The sequence below is a fragment of the Prorops nasuta genome, unplaced genomic scaffold, assembly GCF_024137725.1.
Source record: "Prorops nasuta isolate Cenicafe-Biocafe unplaced genomic scaffold, Cenicafe_Pnas_1.2 PNAS00010, whole genome shotgun sequence".
NCBI classification, from domain to species: Eukaryota; Metazoa; Arthropoda; class Insecta; order Hymenoptera; family Bethylidae; genus Prorops; species Prorops nasuta.
In genome coordinates, this window is record NW_027116807.1 from 2,522,348 (window position 1) to 2,549,065 (window position 26,718).

At 36.7% G+C, this 26,718-nt stretch overlaps 2 protein-coding genes across 2 annotated transcripts in view; both read right to left on the reverse strand.

The window, feature by feature from the left end:
- The window catches only part of Nca (neurocalcin homolog), a 101,188-nt gene that overhangs the window by 70,425 nt on the left and 4,045 nt on the right, over nucleotides 1-26,718 (reverse strand). The window lies entirely within an intron of this gene.
- Nucleotides 1-26,718, reverse strand: part of LOC136776977 (neuronal calcium sensor 2) — an 87,207-nt gene that overhangs the window by 57,346 nt on the left and 3,143 nt on the right. The window contains exon 2 of the mRNA XM_066732946.1: nucleotides 8,844-8,883. The gene's annotated coding sequence lies outside the window, so the exon portion shown is untranslated. The remainder of the gene's footprint in view (nucleotides 1-8,843; nucleotides 8,884-26,718) is intronic.

Sequence of the window (26,718 nt, forward strand, 5' to 3'; positions counted from 1 at the left end):
ACTTAACCCAGCACGCGTTACCAACTTTATATTTCGTTTTTCCTTTTTCCTTTTTTTTTTATGATAAGCTCAAATATCCAGCAGTAATTGACTCTAATTTAATACTTGGCTAGGGTTTCTTTAATATACTATTTATAACTTTTGTTCCGGGGACTCATCGAAGGTAATTTCAAATACATGGGGAGTATACGGGAACGAACGTAGGAATTAGAGGATAATGGATGCATAACTGGGAGATGGAAGGATAAAAAGGGATTTTGTTTTCAAATGACAATTTTTCTCGTCGTCCAATCAGTCGTTTTCTTAACGATGAGCTGAGAAATCTGACAATAATTAATCCTGATGCGATACTTTATTTGTGTTATTCTTTTAATTATGCTATTTAAAACTTTTGTTCCACGGATTCACCAAGGATAATTTCAAATACACGGGGGGTGGGGGTATGTTTTTATTGCTGGTATATACGAGGAAGGATCGTGGAATTTACAGGATAATGGAAGCATAACTGGGGGATGGAAGGGTAAAGAGGGATTTTGTTTGCGAATGGCGTTTGCTCGTCGTCCAATCAGCGTGGCTTTCAGTCCTGGTTGGTGATTGCTATGATTTGTAAGTGGAGCCGACCAGAGAATGTAAACCAAAAGCATTTTATGGGAGAAACGTGAGAGAAACCGACTATTCCGTTGAATTGACTCGTTCTGCACAACAAATGGCATGAAATACAAGCTGAGCTACAAGTACATTCTACCAAATGATTGATCGAAAGGATTCCTTTGCAAAAAGTTTAAGTACAATATCGGATAAAAGGGCTTGGAGGAGAAATGATCGAATAACGAACCGAGATAAGAAACTGTACATTCATAAAAGTATCGAGGGGAAATTACGAGGAAATTATATAAAATTAAGTTAGAAAGAGATGGGGAGGGGGTGGAAGGGAGAGGAGAAAAAAATGTGAATGGCTGCGGGTAATTTGGTCTCGCGAAGGGAATTCAAGGAGTTTTTGCAGTGGATACTGGATTAGGAACTCTCGCTACGGGATTTCAGAGTTGAATTGGCTGGATGAGATTTGTCTTGGACGATCGCAATGGACAACTTTCGCCAAAAATGATAACTTTTTTTATTCAGTGGAACAAATTGAAATTGACGTAGCGTGTCACGTGCAAATGTCAACCTCCAATGACTATTTTAATCCGTTGCATTACGTAATCCGAATCCCAGCAGTACAGAATGGACAATCAAACGAGAGATATCGATCCTCTATTTTTACTCTTTACGTCTTAAAATCGCTCAATCTATATGATAATATCGCTTTACTATTCGATCAAGAGCAAGCATTTATTCGATTCTTCCAGTGTTTCCCTTATTCTTCTTATTCTACTTTATTACAAATCTCTTATATTGATCATTATATATAAGAAAAATTTAATTTATACAATTTTCAGGTTCGAGATATTACTCGTTATTTGATAAACAAAATTTATTGTTTTATTATCACGGATAGGAAGGTGAAGGAGTTAGAGAGATAAAATTATACAAAAGCAATATTTAAGAGAGAATTTTCGGTTTCTTAAGCGTCAGTATAGTCTCGTAGGCTGATCAATGTAAGGTTTACTCTACTGGCTGAACCCTTTGTACAATCAGGCACACGCGGACGAAATAGAAAGAGTGTTCGCTGGCTTTTCAGAAAATGAAGAATTTAACAGCTTTACTCCCCTCAAATATATAAAACATTTTCATTTTTACAATTTGTCTTTTCAAAGTCCTGAGAATATAAAATATTGAACCATTTAATATTTCTTCGATGAATATTGAAAATTATAAATTATGATAATTTGAAACATAAATCTATCGTGTTTTATAATCGAGTCTATTATTCGTTTAAAGAATATATACAAAATGATAAAATCTTAATTATTTGAAAAATACACTTTGATAATTTATCAAAGAGAAAATATGTTCCCAAAATAATCTTTAAATAATTATCAAGCATGTTACAATTTCTAAGTGAGAAAATTAAAAAAATTAACTACCCGCAATTCTAACATAAATTACATTTTTCACGACAGTAATGAGTTTCGTTCAATTATTGTAAATACCGCACACGTATTATTAATTTTAAGTGCCACTTTGCACTTTGAACGAAGGATTCGTTTGAAGAAAGAAACGATTACTGTTGCGGTAAACGATTTTCACCAATGTTTCTATTAAGATAATTATTATAATTAAGGTGTTAGGCCTGTAAAATCTAATGGTTTCTAATATCGTGTCAGGCATTAAAAATAGAAGCAGTAGAAAATTTCCCACTGTGTTTCTCCACACACAGTCAACCGTTGCCTTTGAAAGCGAGTTGTATTATAGCTGTCGGTAATATTTTCTCGCATTTTTTCTCCTCTCGGTGGTTCGAATAAACGCAGCACACTTTCTTCCCTCTTATTTATTCTCCGTAAAATTTTCATCCCACATTTTCCCCCGTCGAAAAACAATACACTGCAGGTATTATAAGCGTCCTCGAAAATTGTCAACAATTCAATGACTTTTCGCGATTGTCATGCATTGGACGAATTTTAATGAAAGAAATGGAAGCACGACAGTGAAAATTTTATTCAATGTACAGAGGTTTCCTCGGAAGCTTATTGTGCGCAGGATGCAAAGTGGAAGGAAAGTGTATAAAGCTTGGGCTTAATTTCCCAGAGAATCGTCCATCAGCATTAGCATGAATTTGAATGTTTTTAATGCAGGGAAAAAAATTAATGGTTGGTTTAAAAATATTCGCGGCTGAGATGGGTCGGTGCTGGTAAAGAAGGGCAAGGGGTTTGAGGGCAGTTGGCCAGAGAGTTTATCGAGCAGATTTTAATGATGCTCCACGCCTACATAAGCGTCGACCGCAAAAATCGATATTTACCCCCGGACTTTCGAGCTTTGCCGGAGCCTCGCCACTTTCCTTGCGTGAGTCTCATTCGTTACACGCTATTATACAATATCGCGCTTACCCCTACCATTTTTTCTCCCCCCCCCCCCCCGCCATTTAACTAAATATTGCAATTTAAATTCTTCGTATAAATATCCAGTCCCGCAATATTCCATTTCCGCTTACTCTCGATCCTTGCCCGATCCACCATCGACTATATATGCATGCTCCTTGCAAGCTCGTTCCAGGAAGATGCTGAATTTTCTCGTGCACTTTGAGGCACGCGAAAACTGCACTTTATACCGAGACTCGACGAATTATATAAAACGTTACGTATCAGTTTCTATCATTTTTATTCAACTGTTGCTTTAAATATGATTGATCTATCACAGCTGACGAAGGAAACAAGATATTAAGTTTTATTTATCAATGAAAAATGAATTTACATTACGCAGTGACAAGCGCGCAAGGGACATAATTTTCATGTATTTTTTATTTCTTCAAGGTCCTTTGATAAACAAAATTATTCTCGAAATTTACTCTTTAATTAAAGCGCATGTAAGGTACAAAAAATTGTATTTACTTTATAAATGAAAAATTAATTTAGCATCAGGTAGAAAAGACAGTGTCGTAATTGCCTTTAATTTTTAAGGTTCCTATTAAACGAGACTGTTTCTCAGAATTTGGTCTGTGTGAATTAAAGTGAATGCAAAAAATAAGAGATTAAGGTTGCTTTGTAAATGAAAAGTGGGTTCAGCGATAAGGTTAAAGAGAGAGTCGCGTTTGATCGAGGTGAATAGCGATAAATTTGTGGAAACAAATGAGAAAGTGGAGAATAGGTTTCGGGAGGGAAGAGAGCGAGGAGGGGGGGGGGGGGGTGATGACCGAAAGTGGTAGTTCTCGGAGATTATCGATCGAGGGAAACTGGAGATTGCTTCAAGCTTGGAACATGCAGTTGCAATTAGTAAATTGTTGTGTTGGGTGCGCGCGCGCGCGTGCATCAGTCAGCTACTCTAGCAGTCTCAGCTCCTTCTGATTAATAATTACAGGCGTCGCGGTGTTGCTTACTGTTACTAAATGAACAGGCAACCCTACTCACTGTCTCCGTTCTTTGATGGAGTTACCAGACCACGTGGAGATCCTGCGCAACCGGATATTACACGAACAATATAACAGCTATCTCGCAGGATCCTCCAGCGTTTGCTATATAGAAACAAGACTAACCGGAAGTTCCATGCAGCTTTCTTCCGCAAATATACTATGCGTTTCGATTAATCGTTCGGTTTGATGAGATTAATAAATTTAAATCTCTCATAAACAGAATCTTAATTATTTTTTAAAAATATTTTGACTAAAAAACAGTTTTTTTAAGGGTTTTCTAACGTTTGATGTGCAAACAAAATTACCCGGAGGTCTCATGCAAATTTCTTCCGCAAATAAGCGATTGAATGAATAATATAGCTTGGCAAAATTAACAAATGTAATCTCTAATTATACAACAGCTTAATTACTATTCGACACATTTTTATGATTAAAAAAAAGCAGCTTTTTTTTTAAAGGATCGCGGAACGAATTTTATAGAAACAAGATTAACCGGAAGCGAAGGGTAGCTTGTGCTTGCGGAAATAAGCGGTTGGATTAATGGTGACAGTGGTAAGTACTAGAGTGACATAAGAATAGGAATGCCATATACACTGCTATTAGAAAGAGAAAAAGTTTTGCCAAGTTGTCGCGTCGGAAGTTGGGTTTGCACGTAATGCTCGGCTTAGCCGAAATTCAATGACGTTGAAAGTTGTAAGATGCCCTGACCTACTTGCATATTATACTGGAGTAGTGGTTCGACTAGGAGAATTTAGCAGGCACACACGAGAGACTGGGAGGAAAGGTGTTTCAACGACCCACCACCAATCGTACATACATATACAACGACGTCAGAGAGTTCCCATTAAATCTTTTCATCGCTCTAGAAAACTCTTGCATTCGACCACTACATATAGTCGTGTGTGTGCCTGGTCGAACGTAAAATCTTTATGAAATTATACAGTATAGAAGCACTTACCGTGGCTGCTTCGAAAACTGGAAATACCTCTAGTTGACTCGCTTCGTGTATATACCTATACGCTTTTCTTCATTCAAATTGTCGCACGAGAAATTATTTGACGAATAAAACGATAGCTGCTTAACTCCTCGCGACACGAACAATAATAGGACTTTGCAAAACTAAAGATTTATAGTTTTCCCACCTGACACTGCGCATTAGCGAAGCAAGAAAATTGGAGGATGGAGGAACAAGGTGTTTTGCAGGAACACATTTCAACGAGCGATATAATAATAAAATAAAAAAACAGGGAATAAATAGTTAACGAGCAAATTTACGCGTGATCGATTACACGCTAACTTTTTTTTCGCACCGAATAAAATCCACTTGAGATATACAGAACGTAAGAAGTTTCTCATGAATTAAATATTTCTTTATTTAGAAAATCATTTTAAAGAGCGAAGAGCGTGTAAAGTTTCACGGTAAATTAGTTTTATTTTCACAAAATTGTACGTCCAAGTGAAAGAAGAGAGGAGAGTAGCGTATAAATTTTTCAGTAAACGAATCGATGTTATCTGGACACACAGGAGGCGTCCAACTTAATTTTTATGTTATCGCTTTGGAAGATCGAAGGTACGTGGCATGTAGTAGGTGTCTCCCCAAGGTAATATGCGAGGTATTTCAGGGTTAATGATCAGCCACCTATCCGTAAGCCTATCTATATATATATATATATATCGAAAGAGGCAAAATTCAGCAAAATTTTCCTCCCGCCTCTGATCCGACTATTTATATACTAGACACATATTACTTTTTTAAAGGTCATAAACTTGGTAATAAAGTTGGTGGAAAACCTCGCACAATGACGAATAAATAACGTTATAACGAAAAGATGAAGCTTTGCTCGTTAAAAAGATGTCAGCTTTAGTATCGCATCTGACTTTCATCGGGCTCTGCAAAATTGCTATATAAGAACTCGAACAAAGCTTTAAACGAGTTTCATTCGGAAAAGTCGATTCGCGATAATGAAAGATTTACGCACTGTGCTTTTCCTTCGGAGAAAATAAGGGAATCTTTCTCTGTTCTTTATAACGGTATTCTCCGGTGCACCGGAGCGAAAGATTCTAATCCCGAAGACTTTAAAAAGAGATAGGGGGAGGGGGGAGGATTAAAAAAGTGTAATAAAAGAGAAATAATAAAAAAATTGATCTTTTCGCGAGACTCTCGCAAAGTTGATGAGAGAAATGGGGTAGAATTTGCCGTATAGGATCCGCGTGTTTTAAACGTTGAGGAGAGTGAATCGAGTGTATGTAAAGGGGGGAAGGGGGTAAGAAGGGCTAATTACTTTTCGTATAGCATGTGCGTATAGCGTTGAAGTTGGTAGCTTTCACGGCCTGGTCTCTGGTAAAGCTAGGTCGCGGTGCTATCGATCTCCACCCACCTGCTGGGGACCCCTCAACCCCTTTTCCACCCTCTTTTCAGCCCCTTTCCATCTCTCCTTCTGTCTTCTACCTTCCTCGCTCTTAATTCCTCTTCTCTCTCCCTCTCTCGCTATATTCAACGCCAGGCGAAATAGCTAGATCCGACAAAGGATACTGGAAGGAAGGATATGCACAAAGATGAGTGTAGGAAAGTGAGAATAACTGTGTGTGTTTTACGCTCGCACAAAGATATACATATATAGGTGCTTTTAGCTCGTAAACACAGATCTGTACACGCGATTCTGTACAGTTTTGTGTACACGTAAATGCGTGAATATATGGAAAATTTTGTTTTTTCACCAAATCATTTCTTATATTTTGTTTATTTCTTTCATTCGACTTTAAATTCAACGATTTTCACTGATCTGTATACATTTCTCGCTTTTAATTATTTTCGTGTTACATTTAGTGTCGGGTGAAATAGCTGGATCCTAAAAGGATACTGGAAGTCAGGATATGCAAAAAGATGAGAGTGAAAAAGTGAAAATAACTATGCGTTCCACGCGCTTGCATATCGATACACCCACACTGAGCAGAATTTTACATAATTTTTCAATCTATTAACAGCTGTTCGTAATATCACTCAACTAAATTTATCGATATTATGAATAACTCACTTAATAACGAATTATTCGATGATATTAACAAAATTAGTTTATTAATATGAAGAATAGACGTTAATAGGTTGAAAAATTATGTACAATTTTTCCCGGTATATACACGTGCTTTTGACTCGTAAACATAGATCCATAGACACGACTGTAAATACAGTTTTGCATATATATAAATGTGCGATTTTTTTTTAATTTTTCCATTTCACCTAAATCACTCCTCCCATCCTATTTTATTTTTCCTTCGACTTTACATTCAATGATTTTCACCCCGAGGGTCTTTTTTCCATTTTTTTTTTATACATAATTAAGGACTTTTTATCCCCTGCATATTATATCATTATTCCCGTTAGAAGAGATGAGAGAGGAAGTAAAAGGATAGTGGCCGGGTGCTATTAGAGAACGAGATATAAATGGAATGAGAAAATATCTTGGCGTATTTCGCGAAAAGCTGTAAACCTGCAAAGAGTATTTCTGATCTCACCGGTACTTTTTAGATCCATTTCCACTGAAAAATACATGTAAAGGTTTCAGTTCTTAAAGGAAATCTTCACAGGGAATATAATAAGAGTGGATCCTTTTTTGGCAAACCTTGCAAATTCAATGGGGTTTTAATATGGTGTATTGTTGATTTTATTAGAGATTTATGGACTAGGAGTGTGGAAAGGGGTGGGGGAGAATTTGAATTAATCATGAGGAAGAGTGAGAGTGAGAGAGAGAGAGAGAGAGAGATAGAGAGAGTAGTGTGCTTTAATTTCTCAATCCGACGTTAGTTCGAATGCGAAGCACGTACGTCATAAGTCGAACCTTGTTCAGACATGTCGTCGAGACGGAGAGGGATATTGATTTCTTAGTTGCTTGCGAATGAGGCGTGTCCAAACGTTATAACAAAGTGACCGTTATAACTATTCTTCCTATATTCTTCTTTATTGTTCCTTTCTTTCCTTTTCCAATTCCCTCTAAACCCACCCATTTCATCCTCAATCTCCTATACCTTTCTCACGACCCCATGTCCACTTTCACCAATTTAAACGATATATTGCATTCTCTTCCCTTCGCAAGCTTCGAGGGTAAAAGTTCATCTATATTTTATAAATTTTAAGTAAATTTTATTAATCAATAAAGTTTCATCAATTTAAACGATATATTACACTCTCTTATCTTTGCAAGCTTCGAGGGCAAATGTCCATCTATATTTTACACAATTTTAAACAAAATTCACTAATCGATAAAGTTTGATAAAAGCCTTCTCTTCTCCCTCCAATTCACTCTCAGTCCACCCTGTTTCTTTTTCCATCCTATACCTTTCAATGACCCATGTGTCCAGTTTCATCAATCCAAACGACATATTCTCTTGAGAAGCTAAGAGGAGGAAAATTCAGCTCGATTATATACATAATCTTATGAAAAATTCGCTAATCGAGAAAGTTTGATCGAATTATTCTCCAGTAGAGCTTACGCTTCTCGTCGAATCTTAATCGATCCGCAAAACATGAGAATCCAATTTATTAGAATTTTGTAGTTTTATAAAAATTCTACTCTGTGTTCAAAGTTCTCACATGTTTTTTCCATCGACTCAATCGATCCTTTTCTCTCTCTTGGACGCTCGAACGTTTTTTGCCTATAAAAACTTGCTCGTCAAAGGAAACGAAGACGTTAATAGAGTTCGAACGTTGCAATTAACGATAGGAATAGTTTTTCAATAGAGAGCAGTCTTAACACACTTGTAAAAATGTAATATTTCTTTCCTTAGAAACTTACAAGTTTTTAGAGACAAGAAACCATTATAATTTAAGTATTTCTCTTACCTCAATTGCCATTTCAAGCGATCCTCTGGAGGTTCCGCCTCTGAAACCAAAAACACAAGCAATGCACGTTACTATTTTACGGAAGCTATCACTGCCTAAACTCCCTTACAAGCCACATACACATACACATTTAAACATTTCTTCTTTTTTCGCGTGTTATTTTGCAAAAATTAGTCAATATAGAAACGACGGTACGGTTGAAATGAAAAATACGATTAGCGGGACTTGCTGCAGCAATTACCAGCTAATGCTAGCACGTTTAATTAATTATAGTCATTTTCCTAACTCAAACTAATTAAAATGCATTTCAGCTTAATTAATAAGTAGCCGTATCATGGGTAATTGAAAATTTTACTACTTGAGGGAGTATAGCTGCGTGTATAATTGGATTATTCGTCTTTGTCTCTTCTCGCTCATTTATTTTCGTAGGGGAGGAAAAAAGGAGCTGTTAAAAAATTAGGGGGAATACGTGTATGGATCTCAAGCAGGTTTGCCTGTCGAAATGCATTCATTTTGCAAACGGGGCACGTCCTGATGCACCTACTGGGAGACTTTAATGCCTGGAGCTCCCTTAAATTTTTCAAATCCCACAAGTCGACTAGTTTAAAGGGACTTTCAGGATAAAACTTTAAATTCGCCTTGGCATCCGGGTATCAGCCGTGTGTTCCAACCGTTCCAACATTTTATAAAGCATGCCACGCGTATATTCCCTTATTATTCCAATAATTCCAGGAACGCCTTTTTCAATTTATAAATCACACGACTCTTACATATATATATTATATTTTTCTTTCAACCAACGAAAGCGTTAAAGCTTAAAAGTCTCTTTAATTTAGGTGTGAATAGGATTACGTGTATAATACGTGTGTATGTTTATGATAAACCATAATAAATGAAAATAAAAAGATAAGGGGTAGCTTAGCCCTGCAGTTGGCGAGAGCGATAAAAGGTATTATCCGGAATTATAGACCGTGTAATTTGAAGATAGCAGGAGGAACTTTGCAAGATAACCCCCTCACCCACCCTCCCCCTTCCCCCTCAAGACAGTAAGGATTAACGCGGGATTCTGGAAAGTTCGACGAGATAGTTATAGGAAGAGCACGGAATAGAGAAAATGAGAGACCTGTTGACACGTTCTTCAGCACGGCCTAACCTAAATAGGAGAAATGGCAAGAAAGCTACCACTTTCTCGGACGAAAAACGTAGATTCTAGCCCATTTAACTTCTGCAAAGGACGCTGCTGCCCATTTATCAGCCTTAAATTCCAACTTCTCGTCCTTATATCGTTCTTTCTTATATTTCACAGCTTACATTTATTCCATTTGTTTAACAACATGAACCTCGCCTATCCAATTTATCTTTCTCTATTTTCATCAAATTTTCCCTTCCTTCTTAAAATTGTTATCCGCGGTATTTTTCGTAATCCAGCCAATCGGTTACCGAGACTAGAAATATGCACTCGACTCTCCCCGTTACAAGCTTATTACCGCTCTCAATAAAAATTTCCTCAGTCTTCGAGTTCAGAAAAAATGCTCTCTTGAAATTTACTACGTTTTACTTTAAAATAATTGTGTCAAAATTCTTATAGTGTATATTATTGTATAAATGTAGTACAACGATCTGGACTAAGGACACGAAATTCTATTTATTTTTGCAATTAAAAGAGATATATCGATTTTTCGTACGAGATCTTTCTGAATCCAAATCGAAAGAAGCTTCGAAAGTCGTGTGAAAATAAAATTGATTTCTTTTCTATTTACAAAGATAAATAGAATTTTATGTCCTTGTATGATCCAAATCTTTTTACGTTCCAGACTTTATATAAAATTCGAAAAAAAATAGTAAAATTACGTGGTCAATTTTTTCTCTCTCAACTCTACATTCGTTTCCCCTATATCAAGAGAGGACTGAATTTTTGAAAACCATTTGCATTGTAATACGTAAGCGATGGAAAAATTCCTACGAAGTTCAACGACTGATATAAAGTTGAAATTTTTCCAGTAACAAGTTGAAGGTAGCATATGGGGTAGGGGGAAGGGGGGAAATGCGTGTTTACAGGCGCTCGTTTGCGTGTGTAGGAAAAAGTATCGATTTCCGCGTCTCGTGCAAACAGTGTCGTAACGGTTATGGATTTTTCTCTACCACAGTTGATGGGAAGTTCCGTTGGCGAAAGTGAACAAAGACGCTAACGATGCAAAGTATAGTTGCAGGATTCGCGTAATGGGTAGAAGCATCGATTATTTCATAAAATTCTAGCCATTTACGGTAGTTCCCACCGCAACCCATCAAACTCCTCTTCCCCCTCCTCTTCCTTCCACTCCTATCATTTTTATTCATTAATTTTCTCCTCTCTTCCCCTCTCGCACACATCCCTTTTTTCACGGTTTTAATCAACTTCTGCCACTCACCGACGCACGCTTTTCTATATATAATAATGCAGTAGTCGATGCTGGGGATTTGTGTCACTGGAATTAAGCGCTAATGCAATCTCGCGAATTCTGCTTGCTTCCGCAGAAATTTTAACCTTACTCCGAGGCGAATCCCACGTCATCGTAAATCAGTGTTGATGAATCGTGCGATTTTTAAGTTTTCTCATTAAAAGCAGTTTTTGCTCTCTGGGTGGTTGATTAATTAATTGTGAATAAAATATCGGTATACTTTTGGGAGAGGCTGATCAATTTCAGCCACTCGTCAGGATCTCCAAACAAATCTGTGGCGAAACTGTAAATCAGTGTTGATGAATCGTGCGATTTTTAAAAATCTCTAATTCAAGGCTCAACTTGTGTTCTCCGATCAGTGGATTTATCCTAGCATTTGCGATTGATTATAAATAAAATAGCGGTGCTTTGAAGATGCTGAGAAGGTCGCACGAGCACCCAATCGCTCAGAGAAGTTTAAATTAGCTTCGTTAATTAAACTCCGAAATCGATTTCGTCGCCGGAAAGTGGTCTTCGGAGGGGATGATCGAGACTTGGAGACAAATTATTCTTACATGCTTGAATAACAGGTTAATTAGGGAGGATGATTAATTTACAACCAAAGTTTTCCGTTCTTGAATAGAATAGGGAGACTCTAGGACTACCCAGAGAGGAATTTTTTAAAACCGCAATTAAGTCATGTACAGGATCCTCTCTGGTTAAAACGCCTAGAAACATAAGTACAACAAAGCATACATCTCCGTAACTATTAGAGATATGAAAATTTAGATAAGACCTTTCTGAATTCAAATAGAAAGACCTTTAGAAGAGGACCTACGTAAAACTTTAATATCTTTTATAAATACGGAGATGCGCGTCCTCTTGTATTTATACTCCGAAGTATTTAAACTAGTGAACTTTATGCAAATAATAAACAAAAGTAGAAAAACAAATCAATCATTTTGTAGTAATTTTTGTATAGCTTCGAAAAGAAATCGTTGAATAAATTATTTGCATCAGAATTTTTTATTCGAAGATTGTATACATTTTCTTATTTGTTACATCAGGACATTTATGCATTTTCTTCAGGAATTCTTGAAAGACACACGAATAATTTTAATTTTTCACGTTAATCTGTCGACAAAATGATTATTACCATGCACAGCTTTGATTAAATTTTTACAATTTGAATATCCCACTACGATACGCTTGATTTTCTATAGAAATTGTACCTATACTGAAATTTGTACTGACAATGGAGGCAACCATTTGAAGAATTTCATTCAGTTTAATCGGGCACTTTATTTTAAAGAGATTTGATTAAGATTGTATAAGGGAAAGGGGGGAGGGGGGTAGTATAAAATTTTTCTCCCCCTCCCTATGGCCGGGGTAGAAGGAATTTCAATAGTAGTCGCTGGAGGGATTCGATAAAGGCTGAGAGATGCTTTACGGATCCTGTTCATTCTTCAGTCATTGGCATTCCTCAAATCGTTTGTTTCCCTTTGACACAACCTGATAACGTCCGAGTTTATCAAAATGTCAAAGGAAACAAAGCTATTTTAACAGCTATGTATATATAAATTCGTCCTTTCTGTGCGAATAAAAAGTAATAATACGCACATTTAGCTCGATACAAAAAATTTGCAAAAATTTCGGTAGTGCTCTTACGCTGGGAATTGAAAAATAACAGAGGTAGGAGTGTTGCGTAAAAAATTTTTACTTGGCAGATAATACAGAGGCGAAGTAAAATATTTTTATTTCCTCGTGGTTTTTGCAACGAATTGCTGTGGCCGTAACAAATAAAGCTCGAAATGTGCTAGTTTTTTACGGGCTCGTGGCCACTCGTTTAAATCTCTCGCGAGATTTGCAGTCCTCCCACTATTCCCCGGAGCTTTCTCAGAGTTCGCGAGGAATTTCCTTGGATGGAAAGAATCCCTCAACGTCGGAATTTTTCGCACTCCGCGATAAGTGTATTGTGGACAAATATACTACGTTTACCATGCACACATTTAAGTATACGCATTGGCAGTGGATTTCCGATATATATATAGGCGATAATTGAACCGCGAATACCACAGAATTAAACTGTAGGTTATTTATGAGAAAATTCAATGAAAATCAGTTTTGCTGGGCTTGTGGAAGGATTAATCATTGATCGAGAATCACATATATATATATATATATATATATATATATATATATATATAGGTGTTGATTAATGAATCACTGTAGAAAAAATGGAAACATTTTTAGAAGAGAATCAAGCAGAAGTCGATGATACAATTTTTAACCTTGTTATTTATGATAAAGTTCAATGAACACCAATTTCAACAGGTTTGTGGAAAAAACAAACAATAATTAAGAGTATCGATGTTAATTAATGAATTTGTGTATTTGTAAAGAGAAGAAAATTTCCTTGAAACTTGATGAGGAGCTTGTGATATAAGAATTGAAAATATGTGTCATAGTGCGAGTAATGATCGTATTAATGATGAAGATAGGAAGTGATTCTCGTTAAGAATTGTTTTTATCGTGTGTAAGAAGGTCAGATTGCATTGTGGACGACGCGACGTTGGAAATTTTAAGGTTGAAGGGGAATAATAAATTCGCGATGTGTGTACGCGATAATTAAGGTGAGACGACAGGTTCTCCTAGGAATGACCTGGGAACGAGGTCACTGGGCTATATATGCATTCGCAACCCTGGCTAATATGCATAATTCTCGCAATATGCATATGCTGTGCTTTTATAAAAGCCAACACAGCAAGGTCAGATCCATATCGAAAAGCACTCTGAGAAATCCCTTAACAGCGCACGAGAGCAACTAATTCGCGATTTTATCGTCCCTTTAACCAAAAAGACGAGCATTTTAAGCGCGAGTGCGATTCAACTTGCTGGAAACCTTGAGGATCTCTTCGTGGCAAACTTCAAACGATAAGTCCTGCCTTGCCTGATCATCGCTTGACTCGAGTAACGAAAAACTCCATTTTTTTGGTCAACGGTGTAATAACGAGTATGATCGTTAGGCAATAATTAATTTTCTATGGTAATGGCATAATTGGAAGGGGAATTTGACGTCTAAGGCGAGCAAAATTGATCAATCTCTTCGAATTGTGATTTGTTACTGTTTAATATACACTTTGGAAAGTGTTGCGAGTTATTATTATGCTGCATTAGTTATTCTAGGTTATTAATTGTTTATAATTAGTGTTACTAAAGGGAAGGAGTCCAAATGTAATATTGCAAAAAATATAAAATTTGCGAAAAGATTAATTTCCGGTATTTTTAAAGTGAACCTTGTGCAGCAATGAATTTTCTATAATTAGTAATATTAAACGGGGTAAAAGGAAAGTTAAGGGGGCACCTGTAGGAGAGTCCTGGGCGTTCGAAGGATGGACTGTGTCTATTTTTGCTTTTAGCGAGGATGAGACACGCGAGGGTTAAAAGCGAGAGGGCTAATCGAGTCTCGTGTCGAATGGGAGCTTCTAATTCCAGTTTGGTATCGAATTGTATTCTGTTCCTAATTTCCTCCGTCGAATCTTAGCAAAACCTAACAAATTAAACCCTTTAATCGATATTATAAAATCCAACGTTAAAGAGGAGAACTTGAATAAAAATAAACAAATAAAAGAGTTTCGTGATTATAATCTGTAACAATGATTTAACAAATTTTAAATTCTACATGCAAAATATTTTTCTTTCTCACACTGAGATTATATCTACGACAAATATTAGTGTAGAAAACAATTAAATATTCTCCTCACGAATATCCAACGCAATGCATAATCTATACTCTCATTTTAATACACAAGCACAAACACGGTAGGTCAAATAATTAGTTGCTAAATTTCATAGCCACATTTGCCACGAGGTGAGAGTATTTAATACTTCCACAGCGTATATATACATATGTCTATATACTATATTGTCACATTGATTAGTAGTATCCGAACACGGTTATTTAATTATAAGTGGATTGATGACGTAACGCACAGGCGAATAGATTAAACTGGGGAAACGATACGTAGTCGGAAATGCAGCTCGCTACGATTATCTATCGACGTTATTTCCGTTTCTGCCAAAGAAACTCCACGAGTCACCAGAATTCCATTCTACGATAAATCCAAAACGTTTCGGCGCTTCCGCTACTAGATTATCTCTCCTCGCAAATTTTAAATTTACCTTTATCCACTATGAAGATCCTTAAATTATACAAATTTGATCGCAAACGTGTAAAATTTTGATAAAACTCAACTTTAAATTGCCTTGATTTTATACGAATAGATAAATATACATTATATCCTTGCAAATTAAATATACTTTAATTACCAACGCTACATAAATTATCTTTTACATACAATTTTTAAATAAAAATTAAAAATTTTAAATAAATATATAAAAAAAGACAAACTTTAAATAATATATTGATTCTGCACAAAGTATGTATATATACACGGATGCACAGAGGTATCGTTACCTAAATGTTGCGTCTATATAAGAAGGAGGTAGCGTAGCGAGAGAATTTAGAGTCTGGTTTGGGAGGTAAATAATTGGAAGGTTCCATTTGCTGGTGGTATCTTAGGCTGACTAAGTTTATAGGTCGATGCGTTTTCCATGTACGCTATTGTCTGAGCTGCGCCAACTAGCTATTTATCCTAGAGAAAGCCGAGCACACACATTTATGAAAATGCGCTTGAATGATTAACGAGCCCACGCTGGATAAATCGTCCTGTACGTCGTATCAAAGTAATCGAGACATTTTTTATTCACGCTACGCAAACACGGCAATCTCGGCCTCTTCTTGCACATTTCGATAACAATCCTATCGTTTAACCGCGACATTTCAAAGCTCCTATACATATATATATCTACGTCAGTGCATCGTTAAAGTATGCTTTAATTTTCAATATTTTCCACGCGAACCCTAAAGGGAATTATTATTCAACATTATTATCCTGGGCTTTTTATGGATTTAAACTTTGACTTATTATGTCCCCAGTATAATGTGTATCCATCATGGAAAAATTCATAAAGGACCTTAATATCTCTCCTAGCTTCTATGCAGGACGTTGCTAGTATGTGTAGAGTATGTATGAAGGAGGTCGCGTAAAAAGGAACATTTATACCTTTCGACGGAGCTTCAAAATATCACCAATAATTCCTTCTATTATATTCTAATGCTTCGCTGAGATAAATGCAAGCTCTTTAATATATATGTATATGCTTGCACGAATTACGGTTAGAGTCGAGAGAAGCTAATTAGAATTTTCAATTATCGGCTTGACGATGATGCATAGAGTACAGTATATAATAATATCGAGGGGAGTGCATCAAAGACTTTTCCCCTTGGAGATTTTTTACAAAACTCTTCATTATTTTTCTAAAAAAAAATTAAAAGAATCGACGACACATTTTGTTAAACCACCATCCATCGTTTAAACCCTGCAACTTGGTCCCGTCTTTAAATCGATTTCTGATGGATGGACAAATTTCTTCTAAACTGCTCGTCGACACTACACCTGAAAGGATGCACTTTGCTAATTTAAAAAGAGTGCAATATGCTTGTTTTAGCTTTTTACCAAACTTTACTCCGTCGTTAAAGGAAGAAAAGTTTAAATTGTACAAAAAAATATTGCAATTATTTATCGCCCAAGACAAATTTCTAAATAAATACGTCTCTTTTGTTAATACTGGCCAGCCATTCGCCCTCGACGAACGAACGCAAATTTTGCTATTTCTGTCCGAGAATAAAGTTGGTTAAAGTTTAGTTATCCGGGAAGAAGATAATGGGACTACGCGCAATGAAAGTTGCGATTTTGACAGTGCACCTTGGGAATCGAGGCAAGCCAGGGACGAACAAAACTAAACATTTCTCGCACTACCGCCGCCTCGGCCATTTCCCAAGCTCGATTGCTTCGAAACTTGTAATTTCAGCAGAAACGTAATCAGTTCCGATTTTGACGACAGCGCAGCCGATATTTTAAGCCTCCCCCGAGACTCGAGCAAATCAAAGAATAACAGGAATTTCTCTTATTAATCTCGCTACACCATTTATTTCCCAAGCTCAACTACCTCCAAGTTCTCTTAATCTCTGCAGAAACCCAATTACACACTTGTTCGTTTATTATTGTTTCAACTAAGAAAACAATTTGTTTTTGAGGATCGACCGCTCTTAACCCGTAAAAACCATAGTTTACAATGAAATTTACTAGTGGCAAGAATAGTGGGCTTGGCGGAAATGGAATCTGCGTGGGAGTAACCAAGTACGAAGCAGTCTTAAAGTTTTAATGAGTATTCCTGTTGTATTGCCAAATAAACGTGCATTTTTAATAGCTTCTAACGCTGAAAAACAGCTACATCATCAAAAATACTCTCGTTGTACTCACGAAGAAACTTTTATTGCCGCATTTCCCACCGTCAGTGGACCGAAAGGCGTTCTATGCAATGGAAAATTGAAGAAGAGCACAGTGTGAGATAATAACAAGTAGTAAAAGCGCGATAAACCTTTAAAATAATTTGTTTCCTCTCGATTTCCATATTTGTATTTATAATGGGAGCATAAAATTGTAGAATTATGGATGAGAGATAAATTGGTTCTGCGATAAATTAAAATAATTGTTTGATAAACACACACACACAAAACTTATATATTGCCAAGTGTTTTTATATATTAATTTTTTAAATGGTTGATTTTAAAGAAAAAAAAATAAAAAAGAAAATTTCTAGGAAAATTTTATTTAGAAACCTAAGGGGCCCCGAGGTGTATAGGTACGGTCCTGTAAGGCGCCGGCGTAAGACTAGTGCGACGCAATGCGGGCAGCGGCGTAGCTAAAGATGGTGTAGCTTTCGCAGCGAAGAATCAAAATACCGAAACACCCCGAGGCGTTCCAAGTACCACGAGGGATAAATCCAGGCTCAAAGTTTCAGTACCGAAACTTATAACTAAAGAGCCCTGGGCTTTATGCATCCATAGCTAATAATATTAAAATATCAACAGAATTCATTGACAATTAAAAAGCAAAGTCAGTCGAAGAAAATTGTGATATCTAATGGTATTGAGTAATCGACAGAATTTTTATATATAATTGAAGCAAAAAACCAGTCGAACAAAATTGGAGACCGAGTAGATACACGCGCTGTTCCGATTATATTGTGATAGCAAAAAATGTAAACAAACATAAGTCCGGGCCTAAAGTCTCAGGATCGAAACTTTAACTCACGTAGCCTGGGACTTTATTCATTCATAACCAAAGATATTAAAAATTAAACAGAATTCTTTAACATTTGAAAAACAAAGTCAGTCGAAGAAAATTTCAATGACTAGCAAATTTATAAAGGTTGCTGTTGTATTAGACTAACAAAACTGTAAATGAGGATTATGTAAATACAGAGGAGACGAGATGATGAGATAGTGCTGTGATACTTGTGTCGGTGAAACAAGGGAATTCCAAGGATCGTGAAAATGTAGGTACGACGATTTAATGAGGGATTGAAAGAGCAAAATAAAAGGATAATGGAACCAATGAAAGGAAAAACGAGGCACCTGGTGAGGAAAAGGAGGAACTATGGTGTAACGAGGATTACGAGTGATGAGTAAGACGTAGCAGAAAAAAGAGAAGAAAAAAAATTAAAATCTGAGACACGAATGAACCCCTGCAGGGTGTGCAGGAGGCGTATGATAATCCCTGCGGATGAGAACAAAAGCCACCTTTTTCTTTTGATACCTCAAAGCTGGCCTGTTATTGGCCAAAGTTAATTCTCTATGCTTGCACCTTTCGCCTTATACACATACCAGATTTCCCTAAGCTCCAACGAAAATTGGTCCCTTCGATAGAATAATAGTTTCCCTCACATAATAAACTAATAAAGTGCAAAAAAAATGTGAATAAAACAGTATCTAATTTATCTACAGTTTTTTTAATTCACCCGAAAGTGGAATTTTCTCGATGGTAAAATGTCAAAGTTTTTTTATCTCCAAGTTTTAACGCGAATTCATGTCATTATCGTTAATATAATTACGATTGTAATTAGCAGTACCATTGATTGGGGTAATAAGAGTTTTTACAATTATTACAATTATTAGGCAATGTGCGGATAAAAAGAGCAATTGAAAAATTATTAATCGGATCATCGTGATTCTAGTTTACTTTTATCTGTTCTGGCCCACTGGAACTGATAAAACCACGAAGCTCGTGCAATTCGTGCAACAATATGTCTTCTCATCGTTATGAATATTGCATCCGCTACTGCATCGAACAATTTTGTGCCAAGTTTCGTCTTTTTACCTTCTCCTGTTTTCCGGTTACTCCGCAAAATACGTATTTTTACATGGACGCGATCCAGGAAAAATAAAAGAGCCTTAATGGGATGAAATTTGTCGACCCAAGGTCCAATTTTCCAGCCCACAATCGCGCATCGCCGCCAATAAATTGTATTTGTATTTTAGAGGAGATAAAAATTGTTCAAGAAAAACACTGACTTTTTATTTTTTTCTTCCTTTACGTAAAGATTAGGTTTAAGTCAAGACTACAACAAGCTCTTATAAAAATTTAGAAATTGTTTAAACTTGGCAAAAAATTGTGATGTTTGGGATATTAAAAAAGAAAAAATAATCAGAGCTTTGACAAAATATACTCCAAAAAAATTGTCCCCTACTGCACCCCCACTTAATACGATACTGCGCCATCTAAAATTGCATTTATTATGCTCCCTCAGTATTGACAGATCTGCATTTACGAGTCGTATACTTGCACGATTGAAATTTGGTAAGAAGCTGTTTGTAAACAATGCAACACAAGCTATTCTGTGTGTATTGTAGACGAAGTCGTTGAGTAACGTGGCGCCATCTATGAATGAAGAGTTAACTAAATGCGAGCAGCCGTCGATAACTCGACCTGCCGATAAGGAAGAGATGTGCTTGAACCTACGTGACTTACCGACACTCGGTAATTTCTTTTCAATGTTACTTCCCTCTCTCTTCATCTTCAATGCTGCACCATTTTCATTTAAAAAAAGTATGAAAGCAAGGAACCGTATCACCGATCGAGTCAGACAAATTCCTTCACGAATACCGGAAATTTCCTGATCATCGATAATAAGCGCTAAAAATTCAAAGGAAAAATTAAAATAATAGTCCATCACTAATAATAGTAAAGCAGGAAAAAAATAATTCAATCGTCAGGAGTATTTTCATAAACCGAAGAAAAAGTATAGAGGAAAGTTGTAATAAATAGACGAAACGTATATATAAAATTTCAACTCCCCTTTTTATTTGTGTCCTTGTAAATCAGGTTTGAATGAACCTGGCTGCACGAAAAGTGCCATTAGTTATGCGGGATTTTTCTAAATCGCAAAATCTAGCCAAGTTCTATAGGTCCTGTGTTTCTGTGCGACTCAGAATGTCGAGAGCTGGTAGCTTATCGTTACATCGTTTATTAAAATGCAACTTGCGTCACATACATTCCGCACACCGCAGAAATCAGTTCCTGTGCGTCACACCATACACGCCGGAAATCATGAAACAATCGCGACTAGATAGTAGTTGAGTCGAGACCGCGCTAGATTATTGAAATATCTAATCTGAAAAGAACGAGAGAGAGAGAGGGGAGGGGGGGGGGGGGGAGATGTCGCTAAAAATATTTGCGTGACCTCGCAACAATTATTTCATAACAACGACGATCCTAGCATTGAGAGCTGGAGAATGATGGAGGGAAAGCGTGAGGAAAGGCTAATGATGAAAACTGATCCAGCTATCCAGCTGCATCGTTGGGTCATGATCAATGCATTTATTGTGTCCTCGATCATTAACAATTGCCTCATTATACAATTAATTACCCTCCGAGAGAAATTTTTCGACGCGCTCGCGAAATTCCTATCAAATTAATTAATTATAAACCATTAAAATCTTTATCGTCGAAAAAAAAACACCGAGAAACGACTCCAGCGAACGCTGCGACGAAGCTATGAATGATCGATTTTATGTAAACAAACAAAGAAAGGATGAAAACAATAACACACAACAACAGTTTTTTCTGAGGTATTTCGTTTGAAATTCGCTGAAGACGTAAATGCTTCCCGTGAAAACTCTTATACGAGGAAAATAAATGGATGGATGATTGATGAAAATTAGCTACTAAATTTGTAAAGCTGCATCAACGGTTGCCTGAACAAATGTGTGTGCGTGTTTGACGGATGATTATAGTTTAGGGATGAAAAGTGTTATCATGAGTAAATGTTTTTGTAAAGTTCAGACGAGTCGAGTTGGAAATCGATTAGCCGGTAAAGATGGTATTTACTTGGAAGGAGTGCAATTCTAATTGTGACTTTTCACTGGTTAGGCATTCGTTTGAGTTTGACTCGAAGGCACGGGGATGATTTATGAGAAGCAGGTGGCGGTCCAACTGACAATACACGCTAAAGCACCAATTTTCCTTTTGTTAGCTTCCCGCTAATTTGTTAAGACGAATTGCCCTCGCAATTCTTAATTAAGCAACGAAATCTTGGCTGACTCTCTCAGCTTATACCTAGCATTTCAAATGCCCAAAGCTCGCCTTAATCCAGACACGTGTGCAATTCGCTATAATATAAACTCTCTACGGATGAAATCTTTTCTCTTGATTCACAGAAACCATCCAGTGTTTTCTCCCAGAGGGCTACAATTCTCCATAATATTATACAAAAGCTATATTCTCTTCATAGTATTTTCATTATAATACGGAACCTTTGTATAACGCATGACGATTCTCTGGAGTTTGTTTACATTTTTTTGGTCCAGATTTGAAGGAAAATTACACAAAGTTGTTCGAGTAAACACTCTAATACGTAGGAACAAGGTTGTAAGCAGTAATAAAGCTTTTATTTTGGCTAGCATTACCAATGATAAGAATTAATGGACACGAATTGCCTGCAACACGAACATTTACGATATTTTCCACGAAAAGCCTCAGCTTATAGCAACATATATTCTAGCTACCCTCGAATCGTCAATGTTTTCCAAACTTACGTTTTGTATATGTATATATATGTACACAAACGGGACACTCCTCATTGGCCGCCGCTTCGCACGAAACACACAGAGAGAGCCTAAGAGATCCTGAAGGAGCTACAAGGAAAAAAGTTTTCTTATCTAACAAAAGGATCAAATTGGTCGCTCTAGGAGGGCAAAGATTCAAACTAAAGAGATTCAGCAATTTACATTTTTCCTTTTCCCAGTCCTCCGTCCAAATTATTCCTCGTACTAGCATTTTTTCCCCTCACAATTCCGTCTGTCTCTTTCTCTCTTACACTATATAGTAACATGAAAAATATTCCTCTTGATGAGATTGTGTCTTTTCCAGGAACTCGCCAGTGTTATTTGTAAAAAACGCGCTTCTACTCTTCTTGGAACGAGAGACAATTTTGTAAAAATTAATAAAGCAATTAGCGCGAAAGCACTTTACGTAATTAATGAGAACGTTTTAATTCGCGAAGAGCCGTACCAATTAGGCTTTTGTTATGTTAATTTTTTTTGATATAATAAAAAGATAGCTAAATGTATATAATTGGATAAATCAAAGAGAGGGATAAGCCTTGAAGATTACCACGTGCTAGCTTGTTTTCTCACGTGTATGTATGTGTGTGTGAGAGAGAGAGAGAGAGAGAGAGGAATGTACTTGAACTGGCTCATAAAAATGGGCACGGACGTCCAATTTATTTGGATTTCCGATCGTGTATGCTTGGATTAGCAAAACTCTACACGTGGTGGGACTGGCCGACTTTGACCAGCAAAAAGCTCAAAGCTTGGATCTTTCGCCACTTAATTAAGAATTCGTCGCACAGTTCATCTTAACAAATTAGAAGAGTCCACGTAACGGAACAAAGGCTCCTTTTCTTTGCACACAAAAAATCCATACTTGAATTGGCTCATTAAGCCTGCCGCCAACGTATAAACTATAGCTTTTTCAACAAAGAAAAAACGTCGCTGAATTAACTTCCCGCGATAAAAACAGTACAAAACAATCAACCGTACAATTAAAGTCAATTTGTAGAAAATAATATCGCGTTGAAAGATGAAATCTCGAGTCGGTCCAACTTGAGAAATGAAACGGGAGAAACGGAGGTGAGTAAATAGCGATGATTAACGATGTTTATGCGTTGTTTTATAGATTTAGGTACAATCGAGCGTAAGGTGGTTCTTCTCAATTTTATTGACCCCAGGCGTGAAATCTCGAGAGAAGCTTGAATCGTGCCAGAATTAACTCAGCTTTTGGCACATGCGGAGTAAAAAAAAGCAGGAAAAAAGGTGTAATGTTGGTGTACTGTTTTCAGCAATGGATCAATAATGAACGCATCAGCCGAATAGGCTGAATATAGCGCGTGGAAAAAGAGCAAGGTGAAGTATATAATCATTCGTATCGCAAACTGGATGCAGATCGGTCAGTTGAAGTTTACAATCCTCGCACACGTGTAATAATGAAATCGAGCTTGCAACTAACGGTTAATGGCTTGCTAAACGCGATCGAATATAGCTCCGAAAAGTCTATTTCAAGATTTCACACACCAAGAATGTACTTTTATAAAGGATCCTGAAGCTATCGATTCTGCCTTTTATTTTTATCAAGACGTTTTTTTTATCACCTTACTACGAGTAAGTTTTTTCGAGGAACAGCCTCTAATTTTTCGTTCTTGTATACAATTCCTCGCTGCTCGATATTCTTTGATCAAACGCATTACGTAAGTGTATATACGTAATAAATACGATGGGTGATGAAGATAAACTGAAATTGTGCTGTTCGCGTTGGAGGGTCGTTTATATTTTAATTAATGCTATGTTAAGGGAGGAACTTGCTGAAAAACATAAGAAGAGCGATAAGAGGGTTGCGTGTAGCCAAGTACTTAAAGTGACAATAAATAAACTTTAAAGCGGTTAATGACTAAAATTAAGAATTTTACGTTTGATCGATGACTGTATACAACACGATCATCATCCTGGCATATCCTGGCTTAACGAGAACGAATGGTACTTTTCTGTTTTCCATCAGACCTCGGTTTTTCATATTTTTATCACATCCTTTCACAACAACGTTCGCCAATTTAACAAATCACCTTTATCACCTTTCGCCTACTATTATTATTATCTCTCGATCCGGTGGCATTTCGTTGGAATAAATAACAAGCTACCGTGCAAAACGCCATTACAATAGCCACCTGGAAATTGATTTGTCTATCAATCATTCGGCTAATTGACAAACTGATGAAAAGCTATTTTTCACGAAACAAAAACTCCATATATTTACAAATTTTCATTCTCGCTCATCCAACAGGTAAAAAGAGAATGCGATTAACGTGCATATTGATTAAGTAATAGAGTTATTTGAGAATATAAACGAAGGGGTTTATTGGAGAGTTTTGGTGAGAAAAGCAATTCTCTTTGTTTCAACAACAGAAAGAGAGAGAGAGAGAGAGAGAGAGGGAGAGAGAGAGGGTGGAAGTTATATCAAAGTAATAACTATTCAAGAAAGTCTGGAGAGATAAAAGGATTGTGAAGGGGAGGCTTCTCGCGAGAATGAAATGAGGAGTGATAAATTTGATCGGTCGATTTCCGTGCAACCTTCGCGAATAGTTTATTTCTAAAAACCGCGATATATCACTCCAATAGGGACGAATCGTTCCATGTAACTTATATACATATATGCAAATAAATCGTAATTGAATCATCGCAGTAGAGCAATTAGTCTCAACATCTCCTCGCTGGCAATTGGTGGAAGGAAAGAAAAGCCGAGGCAAGCAAACTGGAAAATATTTGCGTTATTCGCCTGATTCGATGAAAGGGTTCAAGGTCAAGGTAATCAAAAGCAGGCCAAACGACTATCGAGCACACAGAGGAAGTAAAGTATCAGATCTATCTCCAGTTACACTCCACTTATTTTTAAATCCGACAGAAAACACGCCATGTGATACAACAGGCTCTTAATTCATTTAAACACATTCAATTGTTTCACAGAGCGTTCTTCCCTCGGGCCAATCGATTTTTTTCACGCGAACGTACATTTATACATCACGTAGGTCATTGAATGGAAGCTTACAGAATATTTTTCTAAAAATATATATTTAGTTAAAAATACTCGGCTTGAAATAAGAATTGCATAATTGCGAAGCGTAATTCGCGTAAAAAATAAAACATCGGAACAATGCAAGGAATCTTTGTGTCGGGGATGGCAAATTGCAGGCTTTTCAAGGTTCAGAGTTTCCGGCCGATAATCTCGCTGGCGATTTTCGCTCTCTCTCTCTCTCTTGTTTTAATTGCATCACGCGATTTAAACAGCCAGCAAACTTCGCGTGATTTTAAACACGTGCTATCGATGCAATGTTTCTTCTTTTAGTAGAGCAAAACGCGAGGACAAAAAGTGGGCAAAGAGCTTGCAGCAGGGATTATCGAGGCTTAATTGATAATCGCTGGGTGAGCGGGGCGCGTCACGTGATCGAGTTAGAGAGGAGAAATTCAATCCTGCCGTATAATATGCATTCGACGAATTGATATCGACGAGCATTTGCCAACTGGACGCAAGCAAGAAACGAGTGATAAGTATTTCACGCGATTGCTATTATACTTGTGTGTGAATTACACATTTAATTCCTAATTTTTATCTACTTTTAATTGGATAAAATAAATTCCACAGAAATGTTGAATTATATTATCACGATTTGGAGATCTGCGTTGTAAAGTAATAGCTATAGTCAATAATTCTCGAAGATTTTATCAGGATTGCTATACTTGTGCTCAAGTTACACTTTTAGTTTGTAATTTTTATCTGCTTCTGCTAAGGTAAAAAAAATGCTAATAAAGAAATAAGAATTTATTTTATCACGCTTCTTAGATCTGCATTGTAAAGTGATAGCTATATACTCAACAGTTTTCGAAGGTTTTATAACATTTCTTTTTAGAGTTTTATAAAACCCGAGGGATCAGGATCCTCGTAATAATAGCGTAAAATTGCAAATGGGACGAGCGAAAAAAACCATTTCGCATCTACTTAAGTGGTACGATATTCCGAGTATGATTATGACTTTTAGTAGAAAGAAATTCGTTTCGCGAGACGTTCTAAGAGTGTCGGGGGATTTACGAGGTGACCTAATACTTTTTAAATCTAGGATTTGCTTGGAATTTTCTCGGATACGTCCGAGTAAAAGTTCCACCGTGATATTCTGGCAATTCCATTCACTCTCAGAGCGGCACACGATCACTCGATTATTAAATGGAACTTCAATCGGCTATACAAATGAACGGTACAAATTTTCTGCAGGAAATTTCTCCTCCTACAGGATTATACAGCTGCACCCCGGTTTAGCTTCCAGCTCGAAAATATCAAATAAAATATAATTACTGTGTTTATCGCGCCCTATACACTTTTACCTCTGCTCTGCCTTTATTGCTGTTAAATGGAATCCATTCAGGTATACAAACGAACGGTACAAATTTT